Below are 17,444 nucleotides of genomic sequence, written 5' to 3' on the forward strand. Positions count from 1 at the left end.
TCTCTCCCTGGAGGTCTGTCCTTCCTGGAATCTAAGGTGATTGTAGGTCTGGGAAAATGACTTATCTCTGTGCCTTCATCCCCAGGTGTCTGTTTCATTTACTATGCTGAAAAATTCCTTGATTTTCTTTTAATAATGACATCTTGCTGCTTACAGATTTTCAGTTTCTATGTCCTATTTTATTGGAGAATATTGTTTATTTCTTGGGAATGGGTGTACAGGAGATAAAGTCATTGATAACTTACCAGAATAAACATTTTTGTTTGATCACAACATTGGTAAATTGGCCACCAATTTCTATGTTGGAAAACCCTTTTTTTTTTCTCTCTCACAGTTTTGGAACTGTTGGTTCAGTCTCTTCCTGACAGCTGTGGTATGGTTGAATACCTGGAACAAATTTCACTCCTCATTTCGGCATGGCCTACTATTTTCTCTTTAGGTTTATCTGTTACTTTGCCTTTTCTGGTTATGGTCTTTTTATGAATGTAGTTTTGATCTTTAAAAATTTTTTTTAATTTTTTGGGTTTTTAAGACAAGGTCTCTCTGTGTAGCCTTGGCTATCCTGGACTCACTTTGTAGACCAGGCTGACCTTGAACTCACAGCCAACTGCCTGCCTCTGCCTCCCAAGTGCTGGGATTAAAGTCATGCACCACCACCGCCCAGCATAGTTTTGATCTTTTTGCTTTCATTGTAACTCTTGTCTTCTAAGGCTGGGAAATACTCTGTAATTACACAACTCATGATCCCCAGTGTAGGGCTTAAGTTGAGCTCTTCTGAGCATCTGAGATTCAAATCTGTTCCTCCTGGGCTGTCTTGTGTTCTCATCTTCTTTCTTCCCGTCTAACCTCTGGATGCTTTCCTGGATGGTGCTGTTCACCATCACTACTGAGCTCCTTATCTTGTCATGACAGTTTTTGTAGTGTTTTCTCCTCGCTCTCCAAAGGCCCCTTTCACTTCGTACCTGGTTTTGTTTTGTGCATGTAATATGGTCTTGGAAATCTCTAAGAGTATTTTTTTATGCTTCTCTTTTTTTAGGTCGCTGTGTCAGTCAGTGTTTTCTGTCTGGATCTTTCATGTTACAGTTTTCCTCTTGGGCCCTCTTACCCTGTGTTTGGTTCATTTTTAAGTACAGGGATTAAAAAGTTAAGTCAAGCTAGCCTTCTGGATCCTATTGAAGAATAATTCAGGGATCTCAGAATTCAACACTCAGTGTGTTATTGTGCACTGATTCCTACTATTTATTTATTTATTTACACTGAATCTGGCATCTCACAATCTAAAGACCTCAGTTTTGCCTTCAGAGTATTCCAGGATGTCTTCTAGGTTGAAGAAGGCAAGTTACACTGCAGAAACTCATGGGTGGAATCCATGGATCTCTCCAGCAATCTTCTGTCTTAGCCTCCATTTCCACTGCCGAAGTTGTTTCTAGTCTCCAAGGCTTTGCCCATCCATGATCTTCTTCCTCCTGTCTCACTGTTCGGTAGCTACCTTTTTACCTGCTTTGTGAAAACAACGATGGGACTGAGTTAAGTTTCCTTGCTAGAGATGTTGGTCTTGTTTCTGGAAGAAAGACCCCTTCTTCTGTTGGCTTCTGCAGCAGGAGTGAGTACCTGCCACAGGGCCAGGCTCTCTCCAGTACATGCAGCTTCTTCAGCACTTGGCCGCGAAGCTCATAGAGGTATCTCCCTCTGTATGTCTGCAGCCATGCAGTTTATTTCAGGATCTCCCATGGGCCACCTCTTCTCCAAACGCACAGGTTGTGTTTTCGGCGAGTTCCACCATTATCCCACTGCGGCATCTTCCCTGCGTTGTGATGCTTCTGTGCTTCTCTAGGTGGGTCTAGATTTCAGTCTATAGGGCAAAGGGCTGGAGGTTAAGCAAAAGTAGATTCGTCCTCAAACTCAGTCTCATCCTAAGGCACAATGGCCACTCATTAATCTGCTGTTTCTATAGTCGTTGGAGTCCATATGGCTTATTAGCAGGGAGTCCTGGTTCCATCCTTTTAACAGTTAATAATCCCAGTACTGTCAACTTGTTAGGATTTAGTTTTAAACTAAGAGAGAGTCTCACTGTGTAGCTCAGATGAACTCAAGTTTGCACTCATTCTGCCCCAACCTCCAGAATGCTGGGGTCACAGGTGTATATCAGCATCCCTGGGTAGTATTTCTTCCTGGGTACCAGTTCTTCCTAATTACCTTTTCATGTTCAAACCTCTGTGGTTCTCTATTAGCCAATGCAGTGACTGAAAGTCCACAAGATGCTGGGGTTTTCCCACAGGACAGCAGCATCCCTTGCCGTATCCTTCTCCCACTTAGACAACCTATCCATCCAACCCACATGTATTCTGATTATCCAACTACATTCTACCCGTTGCTAGGTCGTCATTATTACTAACAGCCTAAATTACTTGTGGCCTTCAGAGTTCACAAAGTAGATTGTTCCCTGGGCTTTAAAACACTATGGTATCTTTCCTCTAGAAATGGTTGAATCCATCCGTTTGGTGCACCATCTCTCACGATCTCTCGAGTGTCATCTCTGTCTCTCTGAAGCTGCCTCTGGCTTTTTTTTTTCTTGGAACAGTTGCATGTGGACCTCCCAGGTCTGTGTCTATGAGGTTATGGTGAATGCCTTTTTCTCTTTGTATTACCAGACCCAGCTTGCTGTTCTTTTATACCACATGTAAAGAGCTTACCACACCTTTGGGGGAATGAATAAACATTTCTAATTCTAAGGAATTTCATTCACAATTGCTCATATAGAGCAACGAGTGATGGATATAAGGGTAAGATTTCTGGTAAGGAAAAATCGTTACCGACACAATGACTCCCCACTTGGTGTAAGACCTTATTTCATTGTTGCACCCACAGTTCCAGCCGTGCCATCGTGATTTTTCAAAGCAGCTGTCAGACAAGCTTGAGCTTAATGCTCCTCATAATGCATCCAAGTGGAACAGAGTGACACAGGTGGTTTGAATTTAGGGGAAATTGGTCCTCATCATAGTCCAGTCATCTGGTAAACATTTGTATTTTTAGAAAAACAATCCCAACTAAGAATCAGAGAGACCTGAAATTTCCCAGTCTTGTCTCATTTACAAGCTTTGAATTGCAGACATTTAAAGAAGTTAATTGTGTTCCTATTTTGTTTGGACATTGTGCAGACAAAATGTAGCATAAGCTTTAGAGCGCAGAGATTATCCATGGAACATGACACAAAGTGTCTGAATGTGTTTATTCAGCTCACAATATGCAGAATATTTGCATCTGAATAGTGATTCTACTCATTTTTTTTTTTAAGCCAGACATTTATAACATCTGTAAGTTGGGCAGTAACAACTCTCTTCCTTCTATACTGGGAGGTAGTGAACCACATGGGGTCATGTATAAAAGGCTCAGGTAATATATTGGAAGGAGAAATTTTAAGAGAAGGTTGTGCCTATTGTACTGGGACAAGTACATAATTTTAACAGAGTAAACTATGAAAAGATTAACATTTAAATTAAGTGGATCATTTCTTTTTTATTATAGAAATTCATGCATGGCTTGATCAACAAAAAGAAAATCAATGAATTAAACATCAAATACCAGGCTTTTCTAAGTGACCCCTATGCAAGTCATTGCAAAAAAAGCATTCTATCATGGAATTTAATAATTTCTCAAACAATTGCTTTGTCATGCTAAATTTTCTCTTAAGGGCCTCAAAAACAAAACAAAACAAAACAAAAACAAAACAAAACAAAAAACAACCACCACCAACAACAGTAAATTACAAATGAATAGGATAGGGAGGTAATGTGAAGAATTTCATCAAACCAGAAAGGGATACAGCCACCCATTCGTTTATGCATCACATGTGTATGATGTCCGACCACTCTCCAGGCTGGGAGAACCCAGGGTTGGGATACAGTCACACATTAGAGGAGTCAAGAAAGCCTGAGAGGTGATACTTGGCTTGAGTCTTGAGAATGGCTTGAGAACTCTGGCAGGAGAAAGAACAGTCCTGCTAAGGGACCAGGAAGTGGGAGGACTAGAAGCTGAAAAGATGCACTACATTCTGTGGCACCTGACAGATTTGATGCGATGGGAGAAAAGGTTGCACAAAGTAAAATCTCACAGTCAGGGATGTAAACCCAACTGGGAGCCTTATCTGAAGAAACCTCTTAGTCGGGAGTCATTTGCTATTAAACTTGTAGGCAAGAGAGGTCCATTGGATATTGTATAGTGTCATAGGAAGAGTTGATGAAATGCAGAGCTTAGGCTGAGAGTAGAAGACAGGGTGGTAAAAGCAAGGAAGAAAGAAGAGGAGCACAAATAGGCACGTGCATTCTGCGTTTGATGTGAGGGGATAATTTCATATAACTCTGTGGCTGTGCACTTTGCAGGCCCCCCTTTTTTCCTTTTCTTCTCTTTGTAAGTGGCTATTAGGAGGAACTGTGGCCTTTGGCTCCTTTCTTAGCATGGGCTTCTGCTTTCTTTCAGGGCGTGTTTGGATGACTGGTTTAAAGACCCTGTTCCTTCTCTCTTAGCTGTTCTTTATTAGTGTTGATGCTTTTAAAGAGACCAGACTCACAACTTTTAAGAGGAAAGGTCACGACCTTGGGAATGTGGAGGTGTGTATAATGTCAGTTAGTTTAGGGCTCGCAGCCTTCATAATGCTATTCTAGGAACAGAGGCCTGTAGCACGTCAGCGAATCACTTTTGAAGACGAAGCACACGGTACTGTGGGTACCCTGCTCTAACACTAACAAAACCTTACAGACCTTGGAGGTTTCTTTGGATTTTTTCTGAGGCAACATTCATCTCATTTTTGTGTATGGTTTCAACCCATTCACGAAATTTTGGCAGCCAGTTTTGAGAACAACTAGTGCAAATGAAATCCCCTGCATAAAGCTGTTCCTGAACCAGGTTCTCACAAGGGAGCAGATCTGAGGGTTCCTGAAGTGTGAAAGTCAGAGAGAAGTCCTGGAGGAGAGCTTGGCTAGATTCCCAAGAGAGAGCCTAGTACAGATTAGATGATTTCCTAGCCAATATATGCTGGTTATGCAAAATTAAAACAAAACACAAACAAACAAGCAAACAAAAAAAAATCAAAAGCAAAAAACAAGACAAAAACAAAACAAAACGACAACAACAAAAACCAAACAAGCAAACAAAAATGTTATTTTTCAAAACTGCTTTGGCTTTGCTACTGGGCGAGCTACATTTGTGGTCATTGTCTATTAAATGGCCACACTATAGGAGCCATACTTGACACTTAGCCAAAGTGCTGCATTAGCACTCTAGTATCATCTGGAAGCCTACCCAGGACCAGGCTTAAGCAGGGCCTGGTGACACAAATTAGTCCACCAGCCGATGTTAGAGATGCTCACGGTCCATCCTTCTGCCTCTGCTTGTTCCATATCAGGCTGAATTTGTGACATCACGTGGAGCTCCCTATGAGGACCAGATTAGAAAGAACAAAATTTTGGGTATGGTTCATAGGAAATTTCAGCAAGATTTTCTGCCACTATTTAAAGAGAACAAAACTGCAACTCTAGTCACGAATCCTTTGTTCAGTGATAGCCCTAAAGGATAGTCGTGAGGGAAATCCCTGGAGCAGGATGCCGGGTTGTCTATTTCTGCCTGTAAGGAAATATGGTTGAAGTCATGAGTCTACTATGATCCACATTCAGTGTTTACTTTTTGGCAAATAGTTAGAGACTATTGAAAACACATCTAGAGAATGAGTCAAGACAGTCAGAAGAAGCAAATGAACAAAAGCCTCTGCCTTGACAGTATAATAATAACATTGTGGCCTACGTAAATTCTCCTTAGAGAGTGACAACAACAAAAAGGGGTTTTAAATAATCATGTGAAGGTTTGGTCTTTCCCAGCCACCTCTATCTTAGCCAAGTAAACACAGATGATACCCATGGGAGAAAGAATGGAAGATACCCATGGACTTTGACAGAACGAAGTTGATCATGAATGTTGAGTGCCCAACCTGCCACCAGACAGAATCTGAGCATGTGTATGGTGCCATTCCCATAACTGTTGGAAGTCTCCAAGAGTGAAATGCAGGCAAGGTGATTCTTCAGATCATTTACATCATGGACAGGTTGGAGCTTTGTTTCCTCTGGAATAGATCTATCTCTGGATGTGGCCATGGCTTCTCCACTTCCAGTGCTTCTGCCAAAACCACTGTCCAATTGCCTGTGGTTGTTTTGAGTCCAATTCATCCTCCATACAGCATGCTTTATTCAACATTATAGGATTTTACCAACCATCGGTAGAACAGAGCTTATCAAAACAAATGCAATATGACAGTGAGCTCATGTTCATAGAACACACTGGTCTTAGCATACTACCTATCACCTTGAAACAGCTGGTCTGACTTTGGAAAGACATTTGGGGAACTCAACTCCGGTGCCAACTATAAAACCATATTGCTGGAGAAGGAGTAACATCTTCTAGGATCAGGAAGTAAGTGATACCAGTTTGAGAATAATATGTGGTACTGTTTTCCCTAGCACTATAATTCAAATGATTGAAATAGGAGTGGATATCGACACCTATGCTTCTCATTTTTAGACATTTGGACCACTGGTTTGGAGGTCTTAGATTTCAATACCCCACCCCAAACTGATAATTTTCATGAAGGGGCACAGCAATAATTTGTTAAATTGTTAAGACTGGCACCTACCAGTATGCACTTCTTATGCTGCCTAACTGACTGGAGTCAAAGTGTGGTGTCCTTATCATGATCCACAAACTCTGTCTGTGACAAAGTTTAATATGAAGCTGCAGATGAATGAAAGTCTGGGACTTGGAAATGCACACACCCGTAGGGAAGCACTTCTTGCCAAGTCCTTGCTCAGTCTCCAGGGACAGCTGTGACCCATATGGCAAGGGAAAGAAGAAAGGACAAACATACAGACATACACACAGAAAGGCTAGGGTTGGTTGGACTGGAATCTCTGATGGAGAATTCATAGCATGGTGGACACTCAGTGTGTTTATTATATGCAGTTGAACAGAGAGGCAGTGTTATTACATACAGATAAACAAGAAAGTGGGGTTTATGGTGCACAGTGCATCAAGGACAATAGAGTTAGCTGATCTCAGAAGGAGCAGCGTCTATAGGGGAGCAATCCTCAGGCCATAAATAGCCAGAGAAGAAGAAAGCTATAGTGAACATTTTCCACATACACTGTCAACATCTACACATGGACTAGAGAAGGGTTTGCTATTTCCCTTTGGGTGTGAGGCTAGGCTTATTGACATGGTCATGCTCATGTCAACAATGCACATTCACTCAGGATCTCACACTCAGGGTTTCCTCTGCTCCCTACAACTCGAGTCTCAAGTGCTTTCTGAGAGTAAATGAAATCCAGAGTGGCTTGTAGAAGAAGATGATCATAAACGCCATCTACAGCCATACGTAAAGTGAACAAGAATACTTAAGTTGTGATGTCATGAGTATTTTCAACTTTGTTTGGCATAGCTTTTCTTGTGTCTACAGTAAACAATCTATTTTTTTTCTTTGTGTTCTGTCTTCTTGCTGCCAAGATGAGATATGCTCTCAGCACCGAAACGGAGAGGTCAGCATCCATTTCCAGGCTAACAGGAGAAGGACAGTAGGTTCTCAGTTGTGCGAGACAGTGCTGCATGGCGGTAGGCAGAAATGTGCACTTCTTTTTGCTTTATATGCAACCTACCTTAAGGACTGCTTTAGCTTGTTCTGGCTCATCATGGTTAAGCTAAGGACCACAGGTACCCAGATCGTCTCCCTTGTAAGATTGTAATTTAGAGCTGACCAAAAGAGAACCTGTAGGCTTTCAGAGGCATGAAGATTAAAGCAATAGCCTTAACTATCTTAAAGTGTCTTCTTGTTGTCAAAATGAGTTATGCTCTCAGTGCTGAAGCTAAGAAGAGGTCAGCATTCATTTCCAGGGTAACAAAAAGGGAATGAAGAGTCAGAACACTGTCTCAAAATAATCACCACCACCATAACAGTAACAAAAAAGATTAGCAGGCAAGAACAAAGTGAAAGAAATGGAATTAAGTTATCACCACAGAGAGTACCATGGAGAGATGTACAGTCATGTTTCTTAAGACTATACATTTTAGAAATACATCTTAAACTTGTGAAGCAGAAAAGTGAATTTGTTGGGTCAGGTGACTGGAGAGTACAGGCTGCATTTATAAACTTCAAGCATGGCTGAATTTAGGAGTTTACAGAATGTTATCAAGGATTTTTCTCTCCACCCTTCTCTGGTCTGCCTTCTTCACAGGTTTAATTCTCAGAAGCTGTGTAACCCATAGCAAGGATGAGTGCAGACAGTTCCTGACTTACGCTCTCCCAGCTGAGTAATATCAGTGGCTCACTTTCAGTACAAGCCCGGTTTGGCTGATGAAGCTCAGGTCAAGTGTTTATATACTAACCAGTAACTGGATTCTACATGTACCACATAAAGTAACACTATTACCCAAAACCAAGGCAGCCATCTAGCCCTCAGAAAAATCTATGAAAAGGAGAGCTCTGCTGTTAGAGTTGTTGGTTAAAAAAAAATCAGTAGGTTTCCAACACATTTGAGTTTTCATAAAACATATAATTATTAAATTAATAAATCACTGTTTATCTTCATACATGCAACATTCTTTTGTAACATGCTATAGTTATCTCATATGCAACAAAAATTGATAACAATTATCCATCATCCCCTCTCTAAAACATACAAATAATGTTTTGTATAGTTAGTCTATGTATCTCTAGTCCACAATCTTTGTTTCTTGTCTGCCTTTCTTTCAGTTTAGGATATAGCTGCATACAGCCCAGCAATGTATAATTAAGATGGTATTTTTGTTTAACCATGTACAATGAACATAGCAGACAATCATGGAGTCAACAAAACTCTCATGTGGAATTATAAAAGAAGGGAAAACTAACCAGCAATGATTCCACTGGTCAGGGATGGCATTTCTCACTCTCCCCAGTCAGCCAGTCTGAATCATGTTGGATTTTACTTGATAATTATGATCTTCTAGCCCCATTTGATACTGACATTGGGAAGGTGCTCTATTTAATGGTTGCTATATGTTAGCAAAGTATAGCCTGCTGGTGAATTTTGGTGGGTATTTACTGCCAAACAATTGCTTTGCCAGGTTTGAAGTTTCTCCTGACTGAAAGAACTTCTAACGCCTTGGGTGGCAGCCAGTTAATTTGCATTTGGTTAATGTCTTGGACTAGTAACTGGAACCCAAGATTACACTGACTCACCCTCTCAAGAGAGTCTGTGTTTTCTGTTTCTTAGACTTAAGTCCCCAAACTCTAGGCTGTAATTCAGCTCTTGGGTTACAGGTTTGTGGTGAAACAGAGCAGTTGGTTGGAACTGGGGGTGATAATTAATCTTCCCCATATCTCCAGGTGGCTATGACAGAATGTTCTTTCCACTGTTTTTTAATTAAGATAATTAGATCAAGCTTTTGTCAACTTCACCTTAAGCATCCTAATTTCTCCATCCCAGGGAGCGGCACTCAAGTTGGCTGAGAAGGGCTTAGGGAATCACACCGATTCTTCTAGATCTAATTTTTAATTCAAAGTTAGCAAAAAGAAAGCCATTGAGGCTAACTTTGTCTTAGGTGGAGAATTTTCCTCTTTAATTTGCAAAACCTATGGCTACATGAATCACAGCTATGTTGGATTATTAAATATAGATTTATAAGAGAGAGAGAGGGTGTGTGTGTGTGTGTGTGTGTGTGTGTGTGTGTGTTTTGTTTGCTTTTAAGCAGGCAAGCTTAGGACTTGGATAAGACATTGAAGCAGTCTGACTCTTTCCTACCTTATAACCTACAGTTGTAGCCTCAGGAGCCACACAGGCTGAATGTAATGTGTGACAGACAGCAGTGTGGCCATCTGCTTTCCTACTGCACAGCCAGCTGGACTGCTTTTGTAGCTAGTACAAGGGCACCGCTTGCTACCCTGAAGGCCACTTCAGTTTGGCCAACCTGACATTTGCCAGTAATAAATGTCTTCCATGTTAGCTAAGTTGTCTGTAGGTAGAAAATGAAAAGAAGAAGAAGAAGAAGAAGAAGAAGAAGAAGAAGAAGAAGAAGAGGAGGAGGAGGAGGAGGAGGAGGAGGAGGAGGAGGAGGAGGAGGAGGAGGAGGAAGAGGAGGAGGGAGGACGGAGAGGGGGAGGAGGAAGAAGAGGAGGAGGAAGCTGCTAATTGGTTTAACGAATATGGAATGTCAAGGGCACAATTAGCTAGTATCTGAGTACGGCATTTATTATGATTTTTTATTTATTATTATTGTTTGTTATGTGAGTCAGAGGGTGACTTTCTGGGATGGATTCTTTCCTTCTTTCATAGGGTCCCAAGCAGCAAACCTGGGTCATATTCAGCTGGAACAAAAGTGCTTTCATACGCTGGACCATCTTGCCAGTTCCTACTCAGGGAGCACTCTAATCATGCTGTCAGAAGCCTGAATTGTTTTCATCTGATGCCTTTCCTTTGCTCCTGGGTAGGAAATTTTTTTTTAAATGGGCTGTCAGCTATAGCTACAAAGCAGCTTCAGGCTTTTGCTGTTGTGTTTCAGATGGTCATGTATTCCAGTCTGGTCTTGAATTCATTGAGTGATGACCTTGAAATCCCTACCCCTTCTGCTTTCGTCTCTCAAGTGCTGAGATTACAGGTGCCTGACACCATTCCTGGCCCTATGGGATACTGGGGCTTACACTCAGGGTTTCCTCAATGATAGACAAGCACTCTGTCAACTTCCACAGTGGTTTCCATCACTCGTTACTTTAATAAGCCAGCTTTGAGAAACCATTTGCTATGGTTTGAGTATGCCTCGTCATCTAAAGGTACAGTTCCCCCCCCCCCCCCCGCCCCCCGCCCCGCCCCCCGCCCCGCCGGGTGACATTGAGAATGCTAAAAACTTTAGAGGGTTGGTGCAGAAGGAGTTGATTATGTCACTGGCCTCATCATGCCCAGATGAGACGGATGCCATTCTTATGGGGTGGCAGTTACTCCTGGTGAAAATTAAAATCTTACAGAGAGATAGAGCTCGACTTCTGAATCTCTTTGGCGTTCTCACTCACCGTGTGATGTCCTCCGTCTGCACGTCCTCTGTCCCTTTGTCCGTCATTATGCTGTGGTACATCCCTGAGACCTTGCCACAGCCCGGTACACACCTGCATTTTGCTCTTGAGCCTCTACAACTGTGAGCTAAACAAGCATACATACATTACAAGTACTCAGACTCAGACATTTCGTCACAACAGAATACAGTTGTAGACACCATCATCTATTTCTCCAGATTTCCTGAAAGTATCCTAGGCTGACTTTGGTTGCCTGAACCAGGGTAATATGCCTAGCTAGGCACAAATTATCACTCTGTATGCTTTCTGCCTAGACAAGCCTATGCCTATTCACCTGCCCTTAAAAATTAGAATTATAAAAAACAAAGGAACTCTGTTATTATAAAAGGGGTGGTGGACAAACAACACAATAAATATTTACCACTGTCATTATGCCAGGATGTTCATATTCTTCTATGTGCTTTTTTTATACTTGAAATGTGTTCTTATGAAAAGATAACTGAAGTAAAATAAGGGAAATTAACTGAATATTTTGAAAAACTCATGCAACAGCTAAATAAAAATATGTTTACAAATGCAAAAGTCACAAACCCATGACAGAATTAACACTAAAATATGGAGTTTTGACTGCTAAAAATTTCAATGAAAAATTTTAAATAAGAAACTTACCCTAAATATCAAGACTATGATATTCTTAGAATGTAAAGGTCACAGAAATCACTACTAAATCCATAAGAATTAAGCAAACCCCAGAAGCACATAACAACAGTTCTTGAAGAGGAAATAAAAAACAGTTATGACAAAAGAAATTCATCCATAAACTTGTAGTGAACTTTACTGTAGTCAAGAGCATCTCTAAACCTGGCAAAGATTTAAAATGGAAGAGCTCTAAGTGCTCATTAGGCAGCAGTGCGACGTGATCCTCAAATGTGCTCATAGCATCTTAGAAAGCTGGTCTCCTTTGGCTCCCTCAGACTCTCCCATAGTGGTCCAATTAGAATCTGGTCCTTCCAGTCAAAGAAAAGGAGCATCTGAAGCTGGAGAGATGGCTGGGTGTTTAAGTGTGGTGCCTGCTCTTCCAGAAGGCCTGGGTTCAAGTCTCAGTTCCACATGATTATTCACAGCCAGTAACACTCCAGTTACAAGACACCATCTCCTCCTTCTCACCACCCAGGACTCCGGGCACACATGTGGGTACTCTGATGTACACACAGACAAAACACCCATATACAAAAAAATAAAAATAAATATGTCCTAAGGGCACCTGACAAGCCTTGCCTTAATTAAACATGTGCTTTTCTTTCTTCAGTCAGTGTAAGCTACGTTTCCTCCTCACTGAGCCCATTTCTTCTGTAACATTTGGGTCATAGTATCATGAGGATTGAATTCAACTGTTTACTTAACAGCTTCTATAGGGTGAGGCATTCGGTTATCTACCTGATAGCCGTGTCACCACACAGTTGTCTCTGGGTTTAACCTATAAATTTAGAGCTAGCCTAAGGCCTAGTGCACAAGACTTAGAGACAAAATGTTATGATAGTTTGGTTTTTTTGCTTTTTTGTTTTGCTTTTGTTGTTGGTTGTTTTGTTTTGTTTTTTTCTAGACAGGGTTTCTCTGTGCAGGCCTAGTGCACAAGACTTATAGACAAAATGTTATGATACTGTTTTCTTTTTTGTTTTTTTGTTTTGTTTTTGTTATTTTTTGTTTTGTTCTGTTTTTCTAGACAGGGTTTCTCTGTGCAGCTTTGGCTGTCCTAGAGTCATTCTGTAGACCAGGCTGGCCTCGAACTCATGGAGATCTACTTGACTTTGCCTCCTGAGTGCTAGGATTAAAGGCGTGTGCCACCACGTCCACACTGTTTTCAATGGGAACAGTATATAGCAGGAAAAGATATCTTCTAAAATTTTTATAACAAAGAACATAACCGGATGTGGTGGTGCACACCTTTGATCCTAGCACTCTGAGAGGCAGAGGCAGGTGGATCTTTGTGAGTTCAAGGCCAACCTGGTCTACTGAGTGGGTTCTAGGAGAGCCAGGGCTCTCTTTCCCAGAGAAACCCTGTCTCAAATCAAACTAAGCAAACAAACAAAACCAAAACAAAACAAAAAGACAAAACAAAAACAAACAACAAACAAACAAAAAATGAACCAACCAACCTCCCAAACAAACAAAAAAATCCCCAAAGAAACAAAGAATATAAAATAAGTTTAGCTGGAAGCCACTGTTTGGGCTAAAAAGCTGTATACAAGTTATGATCCCACATTTAGGATTTATGTAGAAAATAGACTGAAAGATGACACTGGTGTTTTGTGTTTCTGTTGTATGTGTATGTATATGTGTGTACATGTGTATGTGGGTTTGTGTGATGTATGCAAAAGCCAGATAGCAATGTCAGCTATCTTTCTCTACTGTTGTCTGGCCTCTCTCTCTCTCTCTCTCTCTCTCTCTCTCTCTCTCTCCAGGCTCTCTTACTTAACATGCAGCTCACAAATCTGCAAATACTAACTGACTAACAAGTTCCACACATTCTCCTGTCTCTACCTCCTCAGCAATAGGTTTTAGGCACATGCCACTACGACCATCTCTTTGAGTTGGTGCTGAGAGACTCAAACTCAGGTCTTTATGTTTGCACACGGCACTTCCTCAGCTGATCCATCCCCCAGCCTTGACACTGTGTTTTGTTCCTCTAGAGTTATGGCTGTCCTGCTTCAGCCTTCTAAGTAGCTGAGATTACAGGCTGGGCTAACCGCCATTTTATATTTCACCTGTAGTAGTATGGCTAAGTACTCCAAAGTTTTTAACATTTGTTTTCCATGTCTTTGGAAACAAATAGAATGTTCCAAGCAAATGCAGTTCAGCCCATGCACTGAAATGATTTTTCTGAGCTTTCTTCTTTCCAATAAGAAGATTTAAATGGAATATAATCACAGAAGAGTGTTCTGCTAGACTCAATTATGAGTTACAGAAAAAAAAGAAAAGAAAAGAAAAAAGAAATGTCTAGAAGCTGGTGATTTGGTTGGGAATTTGAAGCTCTAGAAAATGATCTGTCCACATAATTGTGTTGTTTTCATGTAGTTTATGAAACGAAGGTAATTGCTAAGCCTAGCACCATTAGCATGTTACTCATTAAGTAAATTACGAATAAATTTCTGCTATTATATTTTCCCTCATGTGCTTCTTAGACACTGGCTAGCTTCTTTCTTAGCATGCTCTTCTTAAGTGGCCCCTTTCTGGCCAAGGATTGCTCAGCCTCCTGTCCTCAGGCCTCCCGCAGCTGGAATAAGCTTTGTGTTTCTTTCTACTGGGCTGTGTGCCGTGCGTCTGCTATGCAACACCCTCTCCAAAGTCTGTGCGAAGAAGCTGATGAAAAATAAATGATTCCCAGCAACTCTTGGTGTCTGGACGACTGGTGGCTGGTTCTGCTTCTATGCCACAGACTCATACCTGCCACACCTCAATATTTTATCTGCCATTAGGGTGGCTTGAATGGAAATGCACCCCCCCCCCCATAGGCCCATCAGGTGTGGCACTATTAGGAGGTGTGGTCTTGTTGGAGGATGTATATCATTGAGATGAGTTTTGAGGTTTCAGATGTTCAAGCCAGGCCCAGTGTCAGCCGCTTTTCTTCCTGCCTGCCAATCAGCTACCTCTCTAGCATTATGTCTGCCTGTGTGTCACATGGTTCCCACCAGGACAATAATTGTAATGAAATGTAAGTCAGGTCCAATGAAATGTCTTCCTCTGTAAGAGTTGCCATGGTCATGGTGACTCTTCACAGCGATAGAAACCCTAGCTAAGACAGCCATGTGTTCAGGTTATACCTCCAGCCCCACTAAAGCTGAGGACTTTCGCATTACACAACCAGGATATCTACTTGTGCTTCAAGTAGCCCTCAGAATTTTTGTAAAAATAAAAAATGTTGTGGGACCCCAGCCCTAGAAAACTATAGGAAACTACTGTCTGCTGAAAGAGGGACAATGACTCTTTCCTAGGGGTGATAGGTTGTCTTAGTCAGGATTCCAAAATCAGCTTGGAGAGGAAAGGATTTGTCTGGCTTATGCTTCCTCATTACTGTTCATCATCAAAGGAAATCAGGGGAGGAACTCAAACAGGGTAAGAATTTGGAGGCCGGAGCTGGTGCAGACAGAGGCCATGGAAGAGGCTGCTTTGTGGCTTGCTCCTCATAAGCTTGCCCAGCCTGCTTTCTTAGACAATACAGAACAACCAGCTAAGGGTGTCCCAACCTACAGTGGACTCTTCCCCATCAATCACTAGGTAAGAAAATGCCCTACGGACTTACCTATAACTTAATCTTATGACGAACTTTTCTCAATCAAGGCTCTCTCCCCACTGATAACTATAGCTTATATCAAGTTGACATAGAAACAAAGCCACATATACACACAATTAACACTAAACAGACTCAACAGGTTGTATTTACAACCTGTGTGTATGTGTGTATGTGCAAATAATAATAAAGAAAAAGCAGCCATGAATTTGAGTGGGACATGAGAGGGTTTGAAGAGAAGAAATAAGGAGGGGTTGGAGGGACGATAGTGAATGGATAAATGATAAAAATTATATTTTAATTAAAAAATTAAAAACCTTTAATACCTCTCTGCATTGTGACTTGGAAGAATTAAACTATTTTAATTATTCTTAAGTGCGTGTGTGTGGGGGGGCATATACACATAAGGGCAGATGTCCACAGAGCTGAGAGAGTTTGGATGCCCTGGAATTAGAGTTATGGGATGTTGTAAGTCACTCAGTGTAGGTGTTGGGAATAGAACTAGGTCCTCTGAAAGAGCAGTTTGGCATCTTCAGTGCTGAACTGCTTCCCTGGTCATGTGTGTGTGTGTGTGTGTGTGTGTGTGTGTGTGTGTGTGTGTGTGTGTGTATGTGTAGAATAGGCTCTTCATATCAGAATCAGTTTCTTGGTATTAAAATGTAAGCTTTCCTTATTTTTGTTTAGCAAAATTCTTCCCGCTCTGTCAGTGACCCCAGACTTGTTTTAATAACAGCATCTCTTTAACAGTGTGATCATTTCTTTTCCATGTGGACTGGCAGTTGCATCCAGGCATCGCTAAGCACGAGGCCCTGAACAGAAGAGAGACAAATGAGATCCTCACTAAGGGCTTGAATCAAGTTGGGAAGGAAGATTGCAATATTGTGTCAAACTTAAACAGCTTCCCATGTATATGTCTTGAAAACAATTACCAAGTGTTTAAAAATTCAAAGCTGGAGATTAAAGATTTAAAACAAATTCATTTTGTCTCTTAAACATAATCTTTTAAAAGTGATTGCCTCTTAATTCCATGAGTTACCAGCGTGTATTTACCTTGATTGTAGTTCTTTTTTTTTTTTCTCTTCTTTACTTTCTTCCTTATTATATCTTAATCTCCTTTGTGCACAGGGGCTGGCACAAACTGTAACTGTGCCAGGTGTCTCTGACAACTGAGTAAATATTAGTTAATTCACTTATGAGGATGTGTTTCATGTTTGTATACTACAAATAAGATGTTTTTGTTCCAGCTTAGTTATTCCTTCCTTTTGCATGTAAGGGCACATGCATATATGCTCCACACATTATTTGAGGGCAGACACTGTCTTTTAGTTCTATATAAACTCTATAATATATGGTATTATAGGATACACATTTTATATGGTATATATAGCAGTTGCTCAAAAAGCATTTATACCTGTTAAAGTTACATAAGAGGACTTTGTAGCTGCTTATTTTCTGTAATATTTATGGAACGAATATGGTAAAACTTTGAATTTACAAGACAATTAAGTTAAAAGGAGACCCATCCAGGCCATCCTTGAGCAGGCCTACTGAGTCTGCTCATAAGTTAGCATTTTCTATGCGGTAGAACATGGTTCCCCATAGAGCACCACACTTTGTATCTAGCTGTTACTGAGAGGATGGAGGGGAAAAGACAATATAAAATAGGAGTGAGACATGGCTACTGTTTAACAACATGACCAGTTGTTAGCCTCTGGCTTTCTTCCTTATGCGAGGATTGAGAATGGCTGCAAAGGCAAAGGATATTTTAACAGTAGACTACGTGACTTCAGATCCCCAGTATACAGTATACAAGCAGTACAAGGTGCTTGTCCAAATGTTGGTAAACATGCTGAAGCTAAGTTAGGAGGTGATAGATGGAAGCTATGTGACCAGCCGTCTTGTCTTTTTTTGTGGCTTTGGATGGATGGTATTTGTAGATGGGTAACAGGGCCCAATGGCCATGTCAACATATTACTGTGTATACATTTTTTCAGGTAGAGACTAAAATAGAATCTCCTATAGAACAGAACAGAGACTTTTGTGCCTTGAGACATGAAATTATTTATTTATTTTAAG

General features: G+C 41.0%; 1 long non-coding RNA gene across 1 annotated transcript; it reads left to right on the forward strand.

The window, feature by feature from the left end:
- Positions 1-4,880: 4,880 nt before the first annotated feature.
- On the forward strand, positions 4,881-16,343 carry LOC311594296. The gene is made up of 3 exons (XR_014778032.1): positions 4,881-6,459; positions 7,546-7,650; positions 16,148-16,343. It is a non-coding gene; the product is annotated as an uncharacterized lncRNA (long non-coding RNA).
- The last annotated feature ends 1,101 nt before the right edge of the window (positions 16,344-17,444 follow it).

This window comes from Acomys minous (genome assembly GCF_964271855.1).
Source record: "Acomys minous genome assembly, chromosome: 3".
NCBI lineage: Eukaryota > Metazoa > Chordata > Mammalia > Rodentia > Muridae > Acomys > Acomys minous.